The 25183-nt window shown below is 40.1% G+C and overlaps 1 protein-coding gene across 5 annotated transcripts in view; it reads right to left on the reverse strand.

The window, feature by feature from the left end:
- LOC125466080 (leucine-rich repeat and immunoglobulin-like domain-containing nogo receptor-interacting protein 2) overlaps window positions 1-25183 on the reverse strand; it is a 185635-nt gene that overhangs the window by 140294 nt on the left and 20158 nt on the right. Inside the window, exon 1 of one of the 5 annotated variants that reach the window (XM_059638532.1) lies at window positions 22619-22688. The exons of 3 other annotated variants lie outside the window; for them this stretch is intronic. The gene's annotated coding sequence lies outside the window, so the exon portion shown is untranslated. Of the gene's footprint in view, window positions 1-16765; window positions 16787-22618; window positions 22689-25183 lie in introns of those variants that run through there. One more of the 5 variants, XM_059638530.1, reaches the window with a different exon arrangement.

Consider the following 25183-nt stretch of genomic DNA (forward strand, 5'->3'; position numbering starts at 1 on the left):
CATCCACTTGATATACTATTCTCCCAACAACATTGCAGTTTGGGCCGAAGCGCGGCAACAGGCTCAGATACTATCTTGTACACAACATTTTTTTAAAGATTAAAAGTTAACAGCAACTTGAAGGCACCTGGAAATAGAACAAAATATTCTGACTTTTTGAAAAAATTTGCAGAGTGAAAAACAAAGTGGCTGGCAGTCATCAGTGGCCAGAAAAATAAATGCACAAGCAAGAAATTGTAATATTCTCAGTTCTTTCAATTTAAAATTGTCTTTAAACTCCTCTCGATTGTTAGTCGGTTTACGCACTGAATTTCTGAGCCACATTTACCAGGAGGGATACAGATAGAAATGAAATTCTATAACCTTGCAGGAGGAGTATTCCATTAGCCTTAGCATCCAACATTAGATGTAAAGGTTAGGAGTCTGGGCTAAAACAGCCAATTCCCAACTACAAAGCCAGTAGCAGAATGAACAGTTGGATGGGCAACACTTTTCCTCAAAAACGGATGGGGAGCAGGAGAAAGAGAAGGAATGGGGTACTGACAAAGAATTTGGTGTCCAAACCTTGGGGGAACACTGCGGAAGTTATCTCAGGCTTTATAGTAATTGATAGGCTTGACTGTAAGTGCCATATTGATCTATCATGGTTAAGGTATAACTAGTTTTGCGGCAGATGACTCACAAACGATTTTCATCAGATAAATAAAGCATTCAGCAAGCAGCCACGCCTGAATAATTCTATCACCACCCAAATACATTGATTGTGGTCTCCTCAACCACCAAATGCTCCATGTCATGGAACATGGAACTGGACCAACTCTGGCCTCCATCCCCATCATGACATGTACATTTCTTCCTATTCGTACCTTGATTTGGGCCTAGCCAAAATGAATGTGACTGTAACTGGTGGATGGAGATCGGGGATCAGGTTATAGAAACATAGAAAATAGGAGCAGGAGTAGGCCATTCAGCCCTTCAAACCTGCTCTATCATTCAACATGATCATAGTTGGAAGTCACTTCATCTGACAAAACAGCAACGCTCTGAAAGCTTGTGATTTCAAATGAACCTGTTGGACTATAACCTGGTGTTTTGTGCTTTCTGCAAAAGAGAATTCCACAGATTCACTACTTTCTGGGTGAAGAAATTTCTCATTCATCTCAGTGCTAAATGGTCTACCTCATAACTTTAGACTGTGACTCCTAGTTCTAAACTCCCTGGTCATTTGGAACATCCTTCCTGTTTTTAACCTGCCGAGCTCTGTTAGAACTTTATGGATTTCTATTAGATAACATGCCCCTCATTCTTCTAAACTCCAATGAAAATAATCCGAACTAATCTAGTCCCTCTTCATATATCAGTTCTACCATCCCAGGAATCAGTTTGGTCAACAATGATCACATCCCTCCATTGCAAGAATATCCATCTGCAGATAAAAGAGACCAAAACTGCATACAATACTCAGGGTGTGGTCTCACCAAAACCCTGAACAATTATAGGAAGACATCCCTCCTCCTGTGTCTGGCTCCTTTTCCTATGAAGGCCAACATAACATTTTCCTTCTTCACAGTCTGCTGCATCTACGTGTTAATGGGTCAAGTTACATGGAGTCTCCCTTTCTGAGATTGAGAATAATCAATATGGCTTGATTGGGAGGTATTGGCCACACGGTGTTATCATAGGGTAAGTAATCCAGAAGCCCAGGCTAAAGTTCTACGGGTCTGAATTACATCATAGCAAAAAGTGAACAACGAATTCAATTCTAAAAAGATCTGGAGCTCTTAAAACAAAAGCTGTACTAATGATGACTGTCAATTGTTGTAAAAAAAACGCATCAAATTTACTGATGTCCTTGAGAGAAGGAAACTGCCATTCTTATTGCGTCCCACCTACGTGTGAGTCCAAACTTGTTGATACTTTACTGCCCATCTGGATAACTAGGGATGGGAATAAAAAAGATCAGCTCCCTTTCTGCTGCAAATTTGTGGTAAAGAAGAAAGCTGGTGATGAGAACTCAGCACTCTGAACCTGATGTGTGACAGCAGTGGAAAGGCCAGATTGTGAATTATGCAAGTGCTTACACCTTGTCCTTCACCTCAAGAAAGAGTTATCAATGGCACTGCTCTTCCTCGTCTTCAGCCTCGCCATCACTAATGGCCTTCCAAAATGGAAGCTTCACAATGTCTGGCCCTACTTCCCCATCAGTATCAGGTTGACTGGAATCCCCAGATCACTACCTGTTCAATACACCTCATGTATTTTTTGAGCTCCATTTTTCCTGCAGGATCAGGAGAGAAGATGTACGGCAGTCTGGTTTTTTCCCTCACATGTTACAACATCGGTCTGACATGAGCTATTGTGCTCCTTGGTGTTGACCCATTCATGACTGTACTCTATAGGTGAGGGGTATCTGACATCTCAGGGATTCAACTGTCCACTAGCTCTAACATTTAAGCTAGATCTATGAGTACTTAGTCTGTTTAACTTATGTGTTTAATGCTGCACAGAAAGTTAACCATTAAATGGAAGTCACAAACCACCACCTTATAATCCAACAGGTTTATTTGAAGTCACAAGCTGTCGGAGTGCTGTCACCTGTTGAAGGAGCAGTGCTGATTTCAAATAAACCTATTGTACTATAATCTGGTGTTGCTTGACATTTGACTGAGAAAGTTAGTAGCCTGTCATTTCGCTGTCGGTGGCCACTCATTTTTCCAGTCAGAATCAAATCATTGATCTTTTTTGATCATTGAAACCATGCGCCCCTGACCATTCCTCTGCAGCTGATCTCTGTGGTCATCCCTATGTGAATCCTTTTGGCATCGCCTGGTGGCTTCTTCTCCCTGATGCCAGGAACAATGTCTCTCATTTCTCAGAGATTGCCTTGGTTGAGATTCATGCCAGGCAGAGAATCTCAGCACTCTCAGTCCATACCATTCACTGGTCATCTGTGAGCCCACTTGTATCACCTCCTCAGTGAGTGCTGCTCAAATTTTCAAACAGTGATTTGATTGCATGTTCTGCCTCCCGGCTGCACCTGGTGCAGCTAGTTAGGTGCCAAACATGCCTCTGCATTGGCCAATTAGGGACAGTGCATTTGTCAATTTGTTATGCATGTAGGCCTCCAGCACACAGACTGATAATCTGTAGATGCACATCATTGTTACCATGAAACTTATCAAAGGAGGAAGGGGGAAAAATTGCCAAGGGGAAAAATAAAAGATTCAATTTTATTTTCTTTTCAATCCATGCAAATATTTAAACATTCAAATGTTGGCTGCATTCTATCATTACAATAATGTGTTTGAAAATATTTAAAAATCAAATTGTAAAATATTTAACATTACATAATAAAAAGGAATTTTGAGGACTACATTACCGGCATATTAATTGGCTTGGTTAGGACCACATTAACTGAATGACCATGCAACATGAACAAAAATAGGTTGCAAAATGGAAAACACAGCCAGAGTGTAAATAATACATTACTGCGCAGCACAGTCAAAGTCCATAACGGGCTTTAATTAGCCTCTGTTCAGTCAGGATACATTTGTTCCTGTACTGAGATCTTTATCTTTGTGGGTCAGAGTTTACAGGGGTTTTAGGAATTGACACATATGCAACATTGACTGGGTGTTAGCATTGATCAGTTGTCTGTGAGTTTGAAGATTATCGTTTCAGTCCAGGATCTGAGCTCAGAATTGGGGTAAGGCCAGCAGTGGAGAAGTATTGCATTGTCATATATCTTCTCCAAACAAGTTATTACACCAAAACCATTTCTTGCTTTTCCATTGGATGTTTAAGACTCTAAGGTACGATCTGAAGAGCCTTGTTCTTGGTGCAAAGCCTCTTCCCTTAACCAAAGTGTCCGAATAAATGATTAACTAGTTGCCCTTATGACTGCTGCTTTTGAGATCTTAGGAAAACCATCCTTCAATCATTGTATGCAAGCCTCTCACATTTCCCAAGACACACACTCCCACCTCTTTCCTTTACTCCTTTACTAAAGTGCAAAGGTAAAGTTACCATTGTTTCACCAAGCCATAGGACTGCCCTGTCTTTAGAGAGAGATGACTGGTGGTGGTTTAACATGGGGGGGGGGGGTGTAACCATACCTCAGGTAAGGGGAGAGGTTGAGAAGGAGAATCCTTCATGGTAACTTCAGCTGGTATAGGAATCGAACCCATGCTGTTGGCTTTGTTCGACGTTGCAAACCAGCCATTCAGCCTACTGAGGTAACTAACCTGGGATCCAGCTAGCAAAGGCCTAAGGGCATTACCAGCAGCAGTCACCCCTTCCTGGTGCTGCTGGCATTGGGAAGCTGGCATTGAATGCAGCCAGCTCTTCAGATGGGATTTCCAATTAACAATGGTGTTAATTAAATGGGTGGCTCAATGTTGTCCAGTCACAAGTTTAATTGCAATTAAATAGATCTGGAAATCCCGGGCAGAGTTGACAAGGGTCTCCACTGGTTCTCCAAACCATGGGTAGGACCCCTATTGTACAAATTAAATTCTGCTGAAGCATTTGGTTAGAATGACATCATCCTTTCATATTTAGAAATGTGGGGTTTATTCTGGCTTCAGGCACGAGTGATTCACCACTTGTTTTATTTTCTTACAAATCAAGTACAGATATACAAAAGGCGGCTGAATCATATCACTTGTTTTAAAGCATCACACATTCAAGCTAAAGGGCTCTTGTGGTACAGTAGGAGCATTTCTACCTCTGGGCCAGGAAGCCTGGGTTCAGCTCTGACCTCCTACAGAGGTCTGTAGTGACATCTCTCTGCAGGTTAATTAACAAATAGCTAATCACACAAATTCAAACCTATCTACAGGGCATGTTTGATTGCAGTGAACTCATATTAATGATCAAACTAGATCTCAACAGTAATGTGCAACTAGCAGATGTAGCTGCATCATAACTAGGGGAGATAATTGCAACACACGAGTATGCTACTAAGTATTTTTGTTCTCTCACTATTTATTGGGTTTTGTTACTACACACATTGATGAGTGTGTGTGCTCTCGTGATTGTGATAAAATATGGATGATGGATTTCTGAATCCAGTCATTTGATTTCAATAACTTGGACCTTTAGGAATAAAATAATTTTAAAAAGGATGGCACTGATGTAAGACGCCCAAAAGTAATCATCTGACCACAAATTGGCCAAGTCAAGAAATTAATCTGAACTAAAGATATTCTGAGGTTAAATGAACATTTTATCAAAATGCACTGAAATGCAGTCAGGTGTGAAGAAGCCTTTGCCATTTTGTTAAAATTTAGACCTTTGTGTGAACCTTGTATGCAATTGGCAAACCTAAACAAACAAAACTTCTGCAGGCAGAATAAATCAACACAAGCTTGTATTCAAGGAACTGCTTTTGGCAAAGATGGATTTGTGACTGGAACAAATTGAAGAAAGTATTCTCTCTTAGTCTTTCAAGGAAAAATGCCCAATGATAGAACTGACTGTAAAGAAGCATCAGAACATCAGGAACTCAATGGGAAACTTAAATATTTTCCAGTAGTGGAAGATACAGGACATTGCTAAACTGATCAATGTTTCAAGTTGACAACTTACATGTCAAAGGACACACTAAGGGCTTGAAATTTCTTCTTTAACTTCCTTTTATACTGGATATTCTGTCTCGCTTGATAATTGTAACACATAATCCACTCAAGGTGACAGTTTACCTTTTGATTGTGGAGATGGTCACATTAATATAATTTCAGATGAGATTTATATCTAATACTTAAACAAATTATCCAGTGAGTTATAATAAACAGCCTTATGTGAGATCCAATATGTGGAAAATGCGTTTACATTACAGACGCGGAGCAGCAGTGAGAGCAGAGCAGAGCGAATACGAGAGGTAACTGCAGCAGGAGCTTTTCAATAAAAATGTGAGCAGTAGGGTCTGGATTAAGCTTACTCGGAGGGTCAGTGGGAGCAGAGCTGAGCTCAGTCCAAAGATCAAGCTCCAGAGGTGATGTCAGAGCTCTGCAGGTGAAAGTGCTAAATTGGGAGAAGGCTAATCACAACAGTGTCAGGCAGGAGCTGGAGCAATTTGATTGGAGGTGGTTGTTTGAGGGTAAATCCACATCTAACATGTGGTAGTCTCTTAAAAGCCATTTGGTTTAGGAGCAGCATGTTCCTGTGAGAATGAAAGATAAGGATGGCAAGACTCAGGAACATTGGATGTCAAGAGATACTGAAAGTTTAGTCAAAGTTGATTGAGTATTTGGGGACGTGATGAAGATGATTGATGAGGATAGAGTAGTGGATATTGTCTACATGGACCTCTACAAAATTGTTTTGGTCATAGAAGACAGAGAGTAGTTGTGGAGGGGTGTTTTTCTGACTGGAAGTCTGTGACTGGCTGTTTTCTACAAGGATTAATGATGGGGCCTATGTTGTTTATAATACTTATCAATGATTTGAATGAAAATGAAGGTGGTCTGATTCATAAGTTTGCAGATGACACAAAAATTGGTGGATCTGTGGCCAGTGAGAAAGGTTATCAAAAGATAGAGCAGAATATAGATCAGTTGGAAAGTTGGGCAGTGAGATGGCACATGGAGCGCAGTCTGGACAAGTGTAAAGATGCATTTTGGGAGGTAAATACAAAAGGAAAGTATGCAGCAAATGGCACAACACTTAGTAGCATTGCTATACAGGAGGATCTTGGGGTCAAGTCCATAGCTCCCTGAAAGTAGTAAAGACAGCCTATGGCATGCTTACTTCCATTAGTCATGGCATTCAATATGAAAGTTGGTAAGTCATGTTGCAACTGTTTAATATTTTAGTTTGGCCACAGTTGGAGTATTGTGTTCCATTTTGGTCGCCATATTAGAGGAAGGATGTGGAAGCTTTGGAGACAGTGCAAAGAGGTTTACCAGGATGTTGCCTGGATTGGAGTATATTAGCTATAGGAGAGGTTTGACAAGCTAGGATTGTTTTTGCTAGAGTGTTGGAGACTGGGGGACGACCTGATAGAAGTATATAAAATGATGAGAGGTAATGGACACAGAGCACGTTAAGGGATCACACAACTGAAATGCTGAATAGAGGTTTGTGCATCATAAGCACATGTATAGTTTTGAAGAGGCTGTTTGGTATTAATTGATATCAGACAGTGCAGTACGCTCAGAGTATTTTTCTTTGAACAAGATGTTATACCAATGCTCTGTCTGTCCTCCAAGGCGAAAATAAAATTTCATGGCATGATTTCAAAGGATAGCCAGGCAGTTGTCCACTTTTGATAAGCCTATCACTATCCCTCAAAAGAGCTGACCCTATCGGGTATTCTGTGAGCTGGCATGGTAAGTGTAAGGGCATAAGAGGGTACATGGATTAGCAGGAGTTTACAGTATGCTGACCGAGGAACTAGAAACAACATGGGGCTGAGTGGAGGGCATGCAAAGGCCGGAATGTATGGAACAAGAGTGGTAGAATAGGGGTGAAGACTATTTTTTGTTCTGTTCTCTCTTTATCCTTTGCTTTGACTAAAACTGGAGTACTGAGACGGGCCTTCCCCGCTCACCTATGCATCCAGAAACCTCTGAACTCTTGCCAGCATCACTTGCCATGACCCCCCCCACCCCGACTTAAAACACAGGCATTTTTGATTAATGGTATTTCTGGGTTTGTGGATCCAGGAATTGTCCCAATCCTGCTCTACCAACCTCAGGAGCATAAATTCAGGCCTAACCTTTTATTCTATCGAACCAAAGTCAAATTGACCTGGTGGGATGTGAGTACGTGTCCCCACATCATTCCTCCAGGTCTCTGGAGGATGAGCAGAGTAACAATAGACATGAGGTTCTCATGTCTGTTTAATTGAAAATAAAACAAATTAAAAGTAAGTGCTTTTGAACATGGTAGACAGCTTTAAGAAAGTGCAGTGATTGTACAAGGTCAGCCAGGTGGACCACACAGAATATTGAGTTCCCCGATTGGATCTGTTAATCTGGCATAAATAAACGGTGACTTGGTGACAGGATACCAGCCTTTGTGGAGTTACCTCAGGCAGGATGGACCAACTAGCTATTTCTGTGCTTTAAAATTCGTTGATTCTTTTCTATGAATCATAAACCTTCACTGAACTAATCAGAAATGTCAGTGATGAGTCTGCAGTGAAGCAAGCCTGCATAATGAGCCTCAACTGAATTGAACGTAAGAAATGTTACTGATGTAACTTCATTAATGATGCTGCCTTGCCCATACCAGCTCATATCTGGCCTCAATGTCAACATTGCTGAAAACAAATTCAAAACCCATCAGCCCAGGGCTTGATGTCAATGGGAAATGACAGTTGTAACTGAGGCATTCATATGTGCAGGGTAGACAAGCTCAGGAAACTGAAACATTCATTGTCATTACACCTAGAGTCATATCTGATCTTTCACTTGGAACATCTTGACAGCAAAATATATTAATCGGAAATAAAAATCCATCTGTGTTACATTTCAGTTTGTTTTTGCCATTCAATATATTTAGATTCTTAATGAATTTTTAAACATGCTGGGAGATACCTAAAACTTAACTTATCATAGGTGAAGATGATCCTTTTCTAATTTAATATTGCTGGAAGCTGTTGGGAGCAAAGTAATGCAAAGATAATGATAGAAGAGATGGCTTTGAACCTAGCAGCAATGATTAAAAATGTAAGTGGCAGCTCTAATTTAAACATATCACAAAACAAGAGTTACCTCCAAGATAAAACATTTAAACATTTTTAAAACAACCAGCATTACATCTATGGAGCTGTTGCTGAAAAAAAATGCCATGCATCAACTTACAACTTAATATTCCACAAAGGACTGTACCATACTTTGTTATTATTTAAATGTGATTTGATTTTCTGTGAAATGTGAAGATGCAATAAAAGCAACCAGGAAACAAAATGTCTTTTAAAACCATTTGATAGTTGTTGGTGATATAAAATCGGTGTTCAGAATTTTCCATAAAAACAGAATTTCTAACAAAGATGTAATTCGAAGAAACCAATCCTCTTGTCATCTAGCATGTCATTATGTTTTGGACAAAGATAGAGCTACAAGTCTCAGTAGCTTTTGTCAATTTCAGCGCAGTTCTGTTGCATTCTCAACTATCATCTTAAACTTTTCCTGTGCTCAACTCTATTGTAGAGCTCATTCTGTCATGACAGCTCTCAGGAAAAGCTATATCTCTAGTGTTAGACCATCAAACCAAAATTCATGTTATTCAATCTAACCACAAGGTTTTTCTTGCAGGCTGCATAATCCAGTCATCAGGCTCACGTGAAGGTTAGAAGCTTGTATCATATATGTAATCGACACTTGAATGAGCAGCAGGAGCATGTCATTCAATCCTATCATGGTTTAACAGATTTTACCTCAACTCCAACTTCCTGCCTACTGTAGATAATCCCACCTTTTCTTTAATCACCCCATCTTAAAATTATTCAAAGATTCCACTTCCCCACGATGTTCTGAAGAAGAGTTCCAAAGACTGCTGAACTCTGAAGGAAAAATGTCTCTTATCTCTGTCTCAAATGAACAACATTTTATTTTTAAACAATAGCCTCCAGCACTAGATTCTCTCACCACAGGGACATCTTTTCTGTATCCAGACTGTCAAGATCGCATAGAATTTTATTTGTTTCGAACAAGTTACCCCTTACTCTTCTAAACTCCGGCAGATACAAGCCCAGCCGTTCTGCCAAAGAAAACCACCAATTTCAGGTATTAGTAAAGTAAATGTTCTCTGCACTGTTTCCATTTCATCCACATTCTTTCATTATCAGGGAGAATAATGTTGCATACAATTCTCCAAATGTGGTTTTACCAATTATCTATATAGTTGAAGCATAATGTTCTAATACTTTTGTACTCAATTTCCCTCACAATAAAGAATAATATTTTGCAAGCTTTCCTAATTACTTGCTTTACTACTTGCATAGTAACATTTTATGAATTATACACTAGGACACTCAGACCGTTCTGCATCACAAAGCTCTGCAATCTATCACCTTTTAGATGATATGTTCAATTTTTATTTATCCCATCAAATTGGACAACTTCAAATTTTCATACATGATATACCGCTTGCCAGATCTTTGCATACTCAGGGAATCTATCTACAATGTGTTCTTTTGTTGTACTTACACTGTCTTCACAACTTTTTTTCCAACCTATCTTAATGTTATAAGCAAATTTAGCAACCATACTTTCTATTTTTCATTAAAAATACTTTATATGAATTGTAAATAACTAAAATGGTTCCTGTTGCATGTCATTTTCTATGTCTTGCTGACCACAAGAAGGGCCCATTTATGCTCCCACTGTGTTTCATGGTAACTAGCCAATCTCCTATCCATGCCAAAATGTTTTTTTACAATGCCATGAGCTCTGATTTACCACATAAGCCTTTGATATGGCATCTTATCAAAAGCCTTCTGAAAATCTAAGTGAAGTGATTCCACTCAAGGCCACAGTGCATGTTGATTTTGCAAAGAACTCAAATTAAACATAGTTTCCCTTTCCTAAAACCATTTTCAAGTTAATCTAAGACTACTGTTATGGCATCTTCAATAATAGGTTTTAACATTTTCCCTATGGTAGATGTTAAGCTAACTTGCCTGGAGATAGTAGGAACTGCAGATGCTGGAGTCAGTGACATCACAGTATGGAGCTGGATGAACACAGCAGGCCAGGCAGCATGGAAATATTAGCTTTCCTGCTCCTCTCATGCTGCCTGGCCTGTTGTGTTCCTCCAGCTCCACACTGTGTTCATCTAACTTCCCTATAATTTCTTGCTTTCCATGTCCCTCAGTTTTGGAAAGAAGAAGAAACATTACATACTTTCCAATCTAATGGAACCTTCCACAGATCTTTTGTATTTTTTTAACCCAAATTCCTGATTGACAGCTCTATCTGGAATGTTGCCTGTATCCTGTATAGTGAAGAACACAAAATGTTCCATTATTAATCGCCCAGGCTCTTTTTCTGTAAGACCAATATTCACTTTGTTAATCCTTTTTATTTCAAAGAGCAGCACATCAACACTCTTCTAATTTGTCATTGTACTTGCAGTGAACGTTTTGTCATACAATCACTCATCTAAGATTTTCCTTGAATTTGTCAATTAATGGTTAGAGGACAGACTCTCCACTCAATTTGGGACCCTCTAGAACGGAACCAGCAACAGGATGGCATTGCAGGTAATTGTGGGGTGAGGTGGAAACTTGAAACGAGGATACTTTTTCTCCCTAGCCTTTTAAAAGTTGAAATAAAGGTAGATTCATTTGTCAGACAGCCATTGTGGACTGGCAGGAGCATGGGCACTAGCAGCATGCAGTTCTGAGTGAAACAGGGCACGTGAGCGGAGAGATTCTAATCCTATTTAGAGCTTTACCAACAGCATCCCCCTACAACCACACCCCTTTCCTGCAACTCTGCATCCCCCTGCCTCAAGTCTGCCAATGGAAGACCACCTCAAGGAAGGCGCACTGTTCTCTGCTACCCATTGGAATCGGGACATCAAATGGATAATCTCAGAATGCAGTGAGAGATTGCACAGCTCTGTCTTAGCGAAGGATCTGAGTGTCCTAGCACATAAAAGATTTGGCATAAGTGACCATTAGCCGATCAACTGCCTTGTTTGCAAATGGATAGCCCTGCCACCTGACCCCTCACTCCCCATCCCAGCACAAAAACAATGGCATGGGGGATGGGCAAGGAGGCAGGTTGGAGCCAGGTACACTGGCTGATAATACTATTTTTAATGCCAACCTGCCTTCATTGCTGGCCCTCATTACGTCTAAAACATCAATCCTTGATGTCAAATTAATCAATCCCATTGCCAGACCAGTCAACCGTAATGTAAGAATAATCAACTGCAGAATCAGACCAGTCAACTCCAATACCAGACCAGTCAGGTGCAATTCCATGGTAGTTCAGACCAATGAAAGCAAAATACGATGGATGCTGGAGATATGAAACAAACACTGGAAGCGCTGGAGAAATTCAGCAAATTGGTAGTATCTGTAGAAAGAGAAACAGAGTTAATGTTTTGAGTTTAAATGACTCTTAGAACATAGAACATAGAACATAGAACATTACAGCACAGTACAGGCCCTTCGGCCCTCGATGTTGTGCCGACCTGTCATACCGATCTCAAGCCCATCTAACCTACACTATCTTCTTCAGAACTGCTTGCTGTATATCTCCCTGTGGGGTATTATAGAATCATAGGATGTGGAACATTCCTTCTTCCAGTCCTATTTGGGCCCTCAACCCACAACTCTTTCTCCAATATGTAGATGATGTCAGCAATGCTGCTTCCCGTCCTTGTCTGGAATTGAAAAAAATCATCAATTTTGCTTTCAATTTCCATCCTTCCCTCACCTTCATCCATGATTCTGTCTTACCCTGACTCGACTTCTCTGTTTCTATTTCTGGAGATTGACTATCTACCAACACCATCTACAAGCCCACTAACTCTCACAGTTAGCTGGACCACACATCATCACACTCTGCTTCCTGCAAGGATTCCATTTCATTCTCCCAGTTTTTTCTTTCCATTTCTGTAGCATCTGTTTCAATAATGTTCCACTGGGGTGCCCCTGACACTACCTACTTTTTGGTCAACTGAGGACTCCTGCCAAATGCATTTGACAGGGCCCTCACCAGTTTCCATTTCATTTTCCATACTTCTGCTCTCACTCCTTTCCTTTCTTTGCACAACAACTATAGGGTTCCCCTTATCCTTACTTTCTATCCGACTAGTATCGGCATTCAAAGAATTATCCTCTGTCATTCTGTCACCTCCAGCAGATGCCACCAACAAACACACCTTCCCTTCCTCTCCATTGTCAGCATTCTGCAGGGATGGTGACATCCTGAGCCATTCCTCTGTCACTCATAACACTTTCTCACTCCCTGATGGCACCTTCCCACACAATCACAGAAGGTGTAATACATGCCCATTTTCCTCCTCCCTCCTCACCATCCAAGGACCCTTATGCACCTTCCAGGAGAAGCAGCATTTCACTTGCATTTCTTTCAAGTTAGTCTACACAGTCACTGCTCACAATGTGGTCTCCATTAGATCGGTGAGATGAAACACAGACTGGGTAACTGGTTTGCAGAACATCTTCACTCTGCCCATAGGAATGACTGTGACCATCAAGTCGTGGACCATTTCAATAAAACACCCTGTCCTCATGGTAACATTTCTGACCTGGGCCTGCTCTAATGTTTCAATAAAGCTTACTGCATATTCTAGGAAGATCTCATTTCATGCTTAGGTACTTTACAGCCTTGGGGTCTCAAGATTGAATTCCACAACACCAAAGCCAGACTACATGAAGCCCATTCTCTATTTTCCTTACATTCTCCTCATTCTCATGCCCCTACAGCCTTGTCTTGTTTGCGTTGTTCTCAGTTACTTACATCTTTTCGTACCTTAATTTACATCCATTTTCTATCTATTTCTCTTTTTCCCTATTGAGCAAATATTTCACCTTTTGTACAGGGCATTCACACCATCTGTTTCTCTTGCTCCTCCTCAATCTCTGTCAAAATTGTAAAAACCACCTCTTAAAAAAAATGTTTTGAAGAAGTCGTATTGAACTCAAATCACTAGCTCTGTTTCTCACTTCACAGATGCTGTGTTTGTACTCAAACCCAAAGTTACACTTGTCATCCCAAAGTAAGTGTCATCAAATCCAATGATAGATCATACATTCACTCACATCAGACCATTATATATGTTAAGCTGTGGCCTATTTTAACTTGTAATATTTAAAACAATCCCTTTCTAGGTCAGGCATTTTTCTTTAACTACAGATTCTGATCTATTAAGCCAAGTAATAGGGGAGCTGTGAAAAAGAAAAATCATCAATTAAACAGAAGCTGGATTTCGAAGGAATGTGAAAGTCATTGCAATGCAGTGTAATATTGTAATGGCTGATAACAAAGCAACATTACAAATGCAAAAGTAATGCAACTTATTAGAACTTAGAGGGAATTAGGGACTAGATTTCCTTATTGATCATATAACACTTTCACTAGACTGTGAAATGAGTATACTCATTTGTATTGAGGAATAAACAGCACTCCATTTCGTCTCACCTCAATCTTACATGATCTCTACAAATGAAGATGCAAGAGAATTTGTTAATCACTGAATGAGTGAATGTAAGGCTACATATTTAATTTTTTTGGACATAAACTTTGAAGGATTATGGAAAAATAAATTTATTTCACATTCAGTAGCAACACGTTTTGGTTTTTTGCAGAAGGGGTCTGACAACATTCCTGCCATAGTACTGAAGACTTGCCCTCCAGAACTTGCCGCTCCCCCAGCCAAGCTGTTCGAGTACAGTTACAACATTGATATCTACCCGACAATGTTGAAAATTCCCCAATTATGTCCTGCATGTAAAAAGCAAACAAATCCAACCTGGCCAATTACTGCCCTATCAGTCCACTCTCGATCATCAGTAATGAGATGGAAGGTGTCATCAATGGTGCTATCAAGCAGCATCTGGTCAGCAATAACCTGCTCAGTGATGCCCAGTTTGGATTCTGCCAGGGGCAATCAGCTCTTGACCTCATTACAGCCTTGACTCAAACATGGATGAAAGAGCTGAATTCCAGAGGTGAGGCAAGAGTGACAGCCCTTGATATCAAGGCTGCATTTGACTGGGTGTGGCATCAAGGAGCCCTGGCAAAACGGGAATATATGGGTATCAGGGAGCAAACTCTCCAATGGTTGAAGTCATACCTGACACATATGTAGACTGTCACAGTTGTTGGAGGTTAATAATCTCAGCTCTAGGACATCCCTGCAGGCATTTCTCAGGACAGTGTCCTCAGCCCAACCATCTTCATCTGTTTCATCAATGACCTTCCCTACATCATAAGGTTAGAAGTGGGGATGTTCACTAATGATTGCATAATGCTCAGCACTATTTGTGACTCCTCAGATACTGAAGCAGCTCATGTTCACTTGCAACAAGGTCTGGACAATATCCAGGCTTGGGCTGACAAGAGGCAAGGAACATCTGCAATACACAATTGCCAGGCTATGACCGTCATGAATAAGTGACGATCTAACCACTATCCCTTGGCATTAAGGGGTGTTACCATCACTGAGTTCCCATTATCAACATCCTGGGGGTTTTCATTGACCAGAAACTCAACTGGACTCACCGCACAAACACAGCAGCTACAAGGGCAGGTCAGAATCTAGGAATACTACAGTGAGTAACTCATCTCCTGACTCCTCAAAGCCTGTCCACCATCTACAAGGCAAAAGTCAGGAGTGCGATGGAACACTCCCCACTTGCCTGGATGGGTGCAGCCCCAATAACACTCAAGAAGCTTGACACCATCCAGGACATCCCTTGATTGGTACTACATCTACAAGCATTCACTCCCTCCACCATTGACGCTCAGTAGCAGCTGTGTGTACTATCTACAAGATGCACTGCAGAAATTCACCAAGGATCCACAGTTAGCACCTTCCAAACCCATGACCATCTTGATGGACTAGTGCAGCAGATATATGGGAACACCACCATCTTCAAATTCCCCTCCAAGCCATTCACCAAGCTGACTTGGAAACATATCACCGTTCCTTCACTTTCGCTAGGTCAAATTCCTGGAATTCCCTCCCTAAGGGCATTGTGGGTCAACCCATAGGTGATGGACTGCAGTAGTTCAAGAAGGCAGCTCACCACCACCTTCTCAAGAGCAACTAGGGATGGGCAAGAAATGCCACCCAGCCAGCGACACCCACATCCCACAAATGAATTTTAAAAAATGAAAAATCACTGGATTTAAAACATTAACTCTGCTTTCTTTCCACACATTCTGCCTAACATGCTGCGTTTTGCCAGCAGTTTCTGTTTTTGTTTCAGATCTCCAGCATCTGTAGTTCTTTACTTTATTAACCTATTTTTCCTTGTTTGTTGTTTGTGTGTAAGGGTGAGTTAAAAGAGGATTAGAGTTTTAATTTGTAGTGTTATATGTGTACAATATATAACAGTTTACCTGTTGCTAGAGTCTAATTAATAGAAATAAATAGTAATTCCTGTTAAATACAGAAACCTGGTCTGTGCTTTCTACCAACTTGTGTCTGAAAAGCAGGTAAATTAAGAACACTGTGCATTTCCTTTAAAATCGTTAACTTTTGTGATGACTCCAGGAACAATGGAGCATTTTTGCCAGTGGACTATCCCAGTGTGTATTTAACTGTCACAGCAACATAAAAAAAATGACAATGTTTTAAAATGAAATGTAAAATAATGATAAATTCCAGCACTCCCCCATTCTGTCTCAGCGCTGGTTGAGAATAATGCATTATGCCTCATTAGCATCACTCTCCCCTCACAAACCAAAGCAAGCTCCCAGGGAGACTGGAAGATTATCTGACAAATCAAAAGAGGTGAAAACAGGACAGTACAAACATTCGGATTTTCTTTTCCCCCCAAGGAAAACAGTAGGCTCCAGAGCAGGGGTTCAGGAAACATTTTTTCTAAATTTCTTATCAGTAGGCTGTGAAACAGTACTGAAGGAGATGTGGTAAGCTCTATTATGAACGTATGTAGTAAGAGTCGAATTGGGCCATTCGGTCCCTTTAAACTGCTTTGTCGTTCAACCCCCAATCAAAGTCTCAACTTCACAGGCCAAATTCCCAAACTAACATTTAACTACCTTGTTTAGTCAATAAACTACATTCCTCTGCAAATAGTCAACAGCCTTACCTCCACTACTTTCTCGGGAAGAGGGTTCCATAGTGTCATGACATTCTGGGAGAAAAAGAGATTCTCAATCTTAAATGCAAGACAGTTTACTTTAAAACTGTGTATTCTGTCATGACTCAAGTGGGAAAGGTGTGTCAATAACTGGATCACAAACCATTGAAAATGTAAAAGATCCCAACTGGGCTATGAAGATGATCAATTTGCCTGACTGACTGTTAATCAGAACAAAAGTAACAAACAGGTTTCATCATTACCTGAAGACTATTTGTTGTAAAACACAATTCTAAAATTACAAACCTAAAACTTTGTGACTTAAGCTATGTCCCTCTTAAACCCACACATACACACCCACTCATTTGACCATAAGACACAGGGGCAGAAGTAGGTCACTCAGCCCATTAGGTCTGCTCTGCCAATCAATAGGATCATGGCTGATTTAATAATCTTCAACTCTACTTTTTCCTGTCTTTTCCCTATAAACCAAAATTTTATGAATGGAAAAATACAGTCAGGAATAAAATTACAAAGAGCAAACATCCACATCACTAGGGTAGATTAAATTGTCTCTCACTGTACCTTTTGATTCCATCAATAAAGATTACTGCTTTCTGTAAAGCACAAGTTGTTCTTTATTTTGCTACTTAATCCAATGGGCCTAAGTTTTTTCGTGTTAGAATTCTTTTTTTTCATGCTTCCTTTTATTTTTGCCTTTTTGCTCACACTGACAGAAGGAGAGAGAGAGAGAGATGTTTTCCAATGCCAGATCTTGTGATCGCTGGTCACTCTGTTTCTATGGGTTTATAACAGCTTGGAACCTGACTAGTCTGAGGGCTGTCATCAGGCAGATTTTCCATAACTCAACATTTCCTGGTGCTGCTCAGTTTCAAACTGATAACTTACTTGTTTCATAAAGCAACATAGTGCTCTACAACTGAACTGAGCAGCATTTAATATTTCCATGCAGTGAAACTCTTTTGCTACTTCAATTATACAGCCATATCTGAATTCTATTCCAGTTTATAGGTCAAAAGGGAAAAATATGTGCTCCCTTATGCTACCCAATACCATATGATCCATACTGAAGTATTAATTTGGTGAAGATGTAGGCTATTTACGCCTGCTCCTGTTCTGCCATTATCTGTTATAGCCATGTGAAAAGCAGTGAACAAGCTCCTTTTTTTTAAACTCTTCGTCAGGCACAGCAAAGATTTTTAACATTTTTTAGAAGGAAGCTATAATCATACTCCAATAAAAATGTCTCACTGGTTGACCAGGATCAAGTAGGAGGACAGTTGCCTGGCTTCCTTGTAAGAATTAGAATCAATTTAATCACCAACTATAGGTACAGCCACCACAGTCCTGCTGTCCCTTTAGAGAGAGATGACTTGTGGTGGTTTAATGGGGGAGTTGTCATGATACTGGTGAGGGAACAGGTTAAGAAGGAAAATCCTTCATGATAACTTCAGCTATTGTGGGAATTGAACCCATGCTGGTGACATCACTGTACATCATAAACCAACTGAGCCACCCAACTGAGCTAAACAACCCCCAGATGATCACTGTGCCAAACCTTGGAAAAAGGAATAAAATCACGATACCAAATGTATACAAACAAAGATATAACACTTAAAAATGAGAGAGTACCTAATTTGAAATTGAGGTCAAGAATATTCAGTTTAAAAAAGTCTTTTGGGCTCTTGACTTGTTTGTGTTAACCTGAAATTATGGTTATTTATTTAGTATTTTTTATCCTCAGTAGGAGAGAAATGTATAGATATCTATGAGTTTTCAGTGAATAAATTTTCTCTAACTTGCTTGATTACAGGTTGCTGTTTTTGACAAAGTCTGATAGATACAGGGAAGGAGAGAACAAGCCACCCAGTTTTGCTGCTGAGAATCTATTTTCTTCCCACTGTTCTAGTCAAAAGCAGTTACCTGAAAAGGGGGATTTCATTTGTATATACTTTTGGTAGGCTTCATTTTTTTCCCCCCCAAGTTGGATAGCAAGCAAGTCTTCACTGCAATAAGTGCAATTTCTAGGCAAATATAATTCAAACAAGAAATGCAGACCTGAGTGACTGGTCTCAGTTATTTTAATGTATTTATTTCAGATCAGACTGGACCTTAACAAAAACTGAAGTTGCTGGAAAAGGTTCCTGAGGAAGGGTCACCGGACATGAAAAGTTAACTCTGATTTTTTTTTCACAGGTGCTGCCAGACCTGCTGAGCTTTCCCAGCAATTTTTGTTTTCATTCCTGATTTATAGCATTCACAGTTCTTTCGGTTTTTATTCAAACTGGGCCTTGTTTATTTGATGGTTTGTTAATGCCTCAGCCTCTGGTCAGTATAGCCATCTTAAGTCAGTATTTATTCCTTTCCAAAGGCACAAGAATGGTCTCACTTATTAGAAATCAGGTGATAAAAGTTGAAGTGTGATGGTCTACTTTTGCAACTATCCTAACACTGTTCTGCTTTGCCAACAAATGCATTGTCCAACAAACATTATAAATTGAGTCCCTTAAAAGCCCACTTCGATAAATTGCGGTTATTGTGTAACAAGGTATGTTCTGTGTGGCTATACCAGACGTGTTATACCAAAAAAAAAGTCATAAAGAAGTAAGATAATATGTTTTAAATATATTCCAGGCGTATTGGCTTGGATTCATGGTAAATAAGGGAGCTCTCAATGTTTGTTGCTATTGAAGATTAAATTGAGGACTAACTTCTAGCAAGTAGATATGTATGATTATACAGAGATAGTAGGAGCTGCTGATGCTGGAGTCTGAGATAACAAGGTGTGGAGCTGGATGAACACAGCAGGCCAAGCAGTATCAGAGGAGCAGGAAAGCTGACATTTCAGGTCTGGACCCTTCTTAAGAAATGGGGGAGTAGAAGGGGGCTCTGAAATAAATAAAGAGTTGGGATGGGGGTTGGTCGGTGAGAAGAGAGGGGTGGGTAGATGGGAGGGAAAACAGACAGGTCAAGGAGGCAGGGATGAAGCTAGTAGGTGAGTATAGGTAGGAAGTGAGGGTGCGGATTGGTCAGTGAGGTTGGGTTGAGTATGATTACACATAGCAATCAGGAAGTTCCTGTCCAAAATGTCTTGCTTTTCCAGAGGCTTTGCTCTACAGGCACCTCGCACAGAAACCAACCAATGAAGTATGTAGAGCAGTGTGAAGCTGTTGTGCTTATGCAGAATTTGTTCAATAAACACAACAGAAAAAGTTTCAACTGGTCCATTTCAGTAGGAGTGGATATTTAACAGCACAATTAGCTTGAGTTATTACCAAAAATCTCTCTGAGACTAAAATTTCACTTTTATAAATGCAAAATCACGCGCCTTCATGGCTGGAAATTTAAAGAATTAAAAATAAGTGAACAACATGTCATTTCTACTTGTTGTTTCTCCTCTTCTATCTCTCTCTATTCATCTCATCTTTCTTTCCATTGATTTCATTTCCTGTAGTTGACCTGATATTAAATATTCTTACATTTGCCGATTTAAACATTAACCATTCTGCATTGGATTAGTTAAGGAGATGTAACACTGCTTTTTCAAGATTATATGTGAAAGAGACAGACTTGCATATTTTGTCCTCATTAAACTGTCCATAGTTCTTCAGCAGAAATAACAATTTACAAGTGACAGATTATAAACATCAGGCAAATAGAGTTACTACAATCCTAATATTGTCAAATACTCACATTCTAACCATTGCAGTGAGGGATGTCTAAAGCTTAATTTAACTGTCTTATTCAGAAGCTCACCCTCAGGGACCAGCATGACTTGTTTCGACTGCAGCCTAAGAAAGGTAAAAGTCTGAGGATAATCTGAGCCACATATGGGGTCGGTGGTACTTTAAGGTTGGGCAAGTGAGTTATTTGAATGTCTCTGTGCTCTGTCTGGTGTCTAAACTTCAGCTTTGTAAGTTCGCAATGAAACCTCTTGATATCTTCGATCTTTCAATAAAACTTCTTCGTTTTGCTCAGTACTGAGCTAGCGATATATGTAAATTGGTAGGGATGTTTAAAATCCTCAGGGATGTGTTGAGGACATCCTTAAAGTATTTCTACTGATCTAAGAGTTTTCTGTCTCCAAAGAGGGTAAAAGTCTCAGGTATTTGAATAGCCTGTCCTTTGAGGTGGAGTTGGCCTCGAGTGATTAGCACCTGGACGGTGGTCATTGGACCACTGGCACTGGATTTGCAGGCTCTTTCAAAGGATTTATCTAGTCCTTTGTTTCAGGGTGTCCAAGCCCCTGAACCACATTGAACAGCTGCTGGTAAACAATAACTTAATCGAAGAACAGCAGCTTGTCTTTCAGCAAATTGTATGAAAAAGTTTTCTCTCACATCATATTTGCTTCTTTTGCAAAGCACCAACTGTGCCTTCTCATTCTTGATTCTTTTACACATGGGAACAGTTTCTCCCTATCTACTCTATTGATCTCTGATATGATTTTAAAATATTTTATCAAATCTCTACTTAGCCTTCTTCTCTCCAAGGAGAACTGTCCCAAACTCTCAAATCGATCCTCATAACTGAAGCTTGTCATTCTTGTAACTCTTCTCGCTAATCCTTTGCACTCTCTCCAATGCAATCACATACTTCCTATAATGTGGTCCCTAAAACTGTACCCAGTACTCCAACTGAGAGCTATCAAGCATTTTATACAGGGCTACCTCCACTTCATAGATCTTAAAGTCTATACCACTTTTAATAAAGCCGAGATACTGTATGCTTTATGAACTGCTCTCTCCCAGTCCTGGCAGCTTCCATGATCTGTACACCTATACATTCTAGCTCCTCTGCTCTTGTCCCACATTTAGAATGATGCCTCTATGTTATATTCTGTCCATTTGTTTTGTAACATTTACATATCTTATATTTTTCTGTGTTGAACTTCATCCGCACCTGTCTGCCCACTCCACCAACTTGTCACTGCCCTTTTGAAGTTCTAAACTGTCCTCCTCACAGATTAAAATGCTTCAAAATTTCTATCAAACCCTTTATTACAATTGCCATATCGGTTATTGTGATTAATTGAAAATCACTGTTCTTTGCCATGTTTTTGACAAATATAGTGGATAGTGGTCATGAACTAGACCAGGAAACAAAGCAGAGTCAAGGATGTTCACAATTAGAAGCAATCCCTTCATCTATCCAGCCACATGGACTTTTCTACTTTCCAAATATTATAAATTTTATAGTTTAGCTATCTCACTTCAACAATTTGTATTCTTTTGACCATAACTAAAGATTATACTGACTTTTGCAGTGTATTGATTCTCAGATGTCTCCATATTTCAGTCATAAATTCCAGCCAATGATCAATATTATTCTTGGAAGCTCTGATACTAAGCAGGATGCTGATTAAAGAGCCCACAATAGCTTCAAACGTATTTAAGCCATTTATTGTTACTTAATGAACTCAGCACTTAAGATTTAATTAGAATAAAAAATGTAATCAAATTACCTTGGCTCAAAATTCTATTTGCTAATTTTATGATTGTTGACTGAATGCATTTGCAAGATTAAAAAAAGAGCTCTGTAGGTTTATTTCTACAAGACATATCAGTCAGCGGGTGAGCCATCCAAAAGTGAGATGTTCCCTTTCGTCTACATACGAGGAAAATTTGATAAATTGTTGTCAGACCACTTTGGGATTACACAATACACTGCTGCCACTAAAGCTGTGCTTGAACATTACAACTTGAAAGATATTTCCACCGTGAGAGCGCTAATTGAATGATTGCATTCATGTTGAGGAGGGTTTGACAGTCCATTTCAAATGAATCCTAGCTTAGATCCATCGCAGTAAAATATACACACACTATAAAAACTACTCCGTACCATTTTGTGAGCTGTTAATTGATGTCTTTGTCCTGGAATTAGGATAAGAACCTGAACATGGAATCCTCACTCCTGCTGTCAGTACCACTCCACAATCTACAGAACATTGAGCAATCTTCAGGAAGCGATTGGTCTGTCCTTCGCACTACCCCTCTGCTGAGAAAGAATGTTTTGCTCCCATGCTGTGCTGAGTCAAACAATGAATCTTTGACGTATAATGTCTGACATGCATAGGAGCTTGATGCTCTAATCTGGGATCAGTACTCAAACCACGTCAGTGGATTATCAGCTGCAATTTGATTTCTTTCTCTGATGCCTTGTGTGCGCATAAATCAGTCTGTGATGTTGTGTATTGTTGGTATCAAAGCACTATACCCAGAGCCCTATAATGTTGATGTCAATGTTGTCTTGCGGGCAAAATAAACAGTGGGGCAAAAAAGCAATGCAGTGGATGAAAAACGATACATTTAACTGTATAGGCTTTCCTGATTGATTTATGCATTCTGAGATATATACTGACAATCACTCAATATGGCAAGGGGAGAAGATGGTACAAGGTGGGCTGCCATTATACACCCGGCCTGATAATCATTTCCATTGACTTCATGAAGTAGTGTATATATTGAGCAGGTGTTCTTATATGCTGTCCATAATATGTGCTCACTGTAAATTACACCTACCCCTTAGTGTCTGCTGGCAGATATCAGTTCCATGCATGAGCATTAGCTCATCCCCTGATTTGTTGCAAGCAATGTAAGCAAGTAGTGATCAGTTGGAATAGAATAGTAATAGAAGAAAAATAGTAATTTATTGCCAGAGATAACAAGTTGTGGAGCTGGATGAACACAGCAGGCCAAGCAGCATCAGAGGAGCAGGAAAGCTGACGTTTCGGGCCTAGACCCTTCTTCAGAATTGGGGGAGGGGAAGGGGGTTCTGAAATGAATAGGGAGAGAGGGGGAGGTGGATAGAAGATGAATAGAGGAGAAGGTAGGTGGAGAGGAGACAGACAGGTCAAAGAGGCGAAGATAGGGCCAGTAAAGGTGAGTGTAAGTGGGGAGTTAGGGAGGAGATAGGTCAGTCCAGGGAGGACGGACAGATCAAGGGGTAGGTAGGAGATGGGGGTGGGGCCTGGGGTGGGAGGACGGGATAAGTGGGAGGAAGGACAGGTTAGGGAGGAGGGGATGAGCTGGACTGGTTTTGAGATGCGATGGGGGAGGGGAGACTTTGAAGCATGTGAAGTTCATATTGATACCATTGGGCTGCAGGGTTCCCAAGCAGAACATGAGTTGCTGTTTCTGCAACCTTCGGGTGGCATCGTTGTGGCACTTGTATTTTTTATAAAATGAACTACAGTGAAAAATATTCAAGTCACAATACTCTGTCAATAACAAATTATATTATTTCAGAACAGAAAAAAATTAAGACAAAGTGCACCTAAATTCAATTCATGGCTGTAGGGGTCCTGAGATCAAGAAAAAATAAAACTGAAGCCACAGGGAATCCCAGTCCACTGCCAAAAGCCAATGCTAAAGCTGCTGAAAGGATTCCCAGCCATTATAATCCTGAGAGCTGGATCCACTACATTGCCGAAGAAACAGCTGAAGCTGCCGTAAGGAATCCCAACCGGGCCCACCGTACCACCAAAGACCTGGTAGAAGAAGCCGTAAGAAATCCCGGTCCTTTGGAACCCCAGACCCAGACCCACCTCACTGCCAAAGCCACAGGCGAGGCAACTCATCACGTTGTAGGACCCACCAGGAAAGCAGCCGTAATGGCCATGAGGAACTGCCAGATCCACACCACACTTTCTGAGAATGGCAGTCTCTTGAAACTTCCTTTCTCCGCCAAAGCCACTAAAATAAGTTAAGATGAGTTTTAATGTTAGAAAATAATTTTAAGAAAAGGATGCAGCAGGCCTGGTGATCAGAAGCAGACAGACCAGAAACGTAAACACTTCCTACCCTGTCGCTGCTTTTCAACATCTGATGGTATTTATTAAAAATTGCTCAGTTAATTCTCAACCTCTCTGTCAATTTTCCAAAGAAGGGTCCAGACCTGAAACATCAGCTTACCTGCTCCACCTAAGCTGCCTGGACTGCTGTGTTCATCCAGCTCCACATCTTATTATTTTAATTTCACTGAGTCCCTTGGAGTTTGGAATAGTGGGTTGAATTACTTCAATTTCAATGAGACATGACTGGATGTAATGACAAAGTTATCTCAAAAGTTAGATTCAGGGGTGCTGAATGCTGAACACATTGAAATTCAAAGTGCTTAAGAAGTCAGTCAACATATCTATATAGTTAAATATTTATTTGTAATCAAACATATATAAAGTATGATAAAATATTGCTGTAACCAAGAGTGCAGGGAGGATTAGGTCCCTCTTTTCAGCGCTCTCTGAGTCTGTTGCAACAAATGGTTTTATTTCTTTTAGCACACAGCTTTAACCTTTTAGTTAAAACTCAGTCCATTAGAAATTTAGAGAGCTAATTACCAAAGTTTCCTTTGGTGAAAGAAATCAGAATTTTATTCTTTACTAACCCTGAGGAACATAATACAAAC

The sequence above is a fragment of the Stegostoma tigrinum genome, chromosome 30 (genome assembly GCF_030684315.1).
Source record: "Stegostoma tigrinum isolate sSteTig4 chromosome 30, sSteTig4.hap1, whole genome shotgun sequence".
NCBI classification, from domain to species: domain Eukaryota; kingdom Metazoa; phylum Chordata; class Chondrichthyes; order Orectolobiformes; family Stegostomatidae; genus Stegostoma; species Stegostoma tigrinum.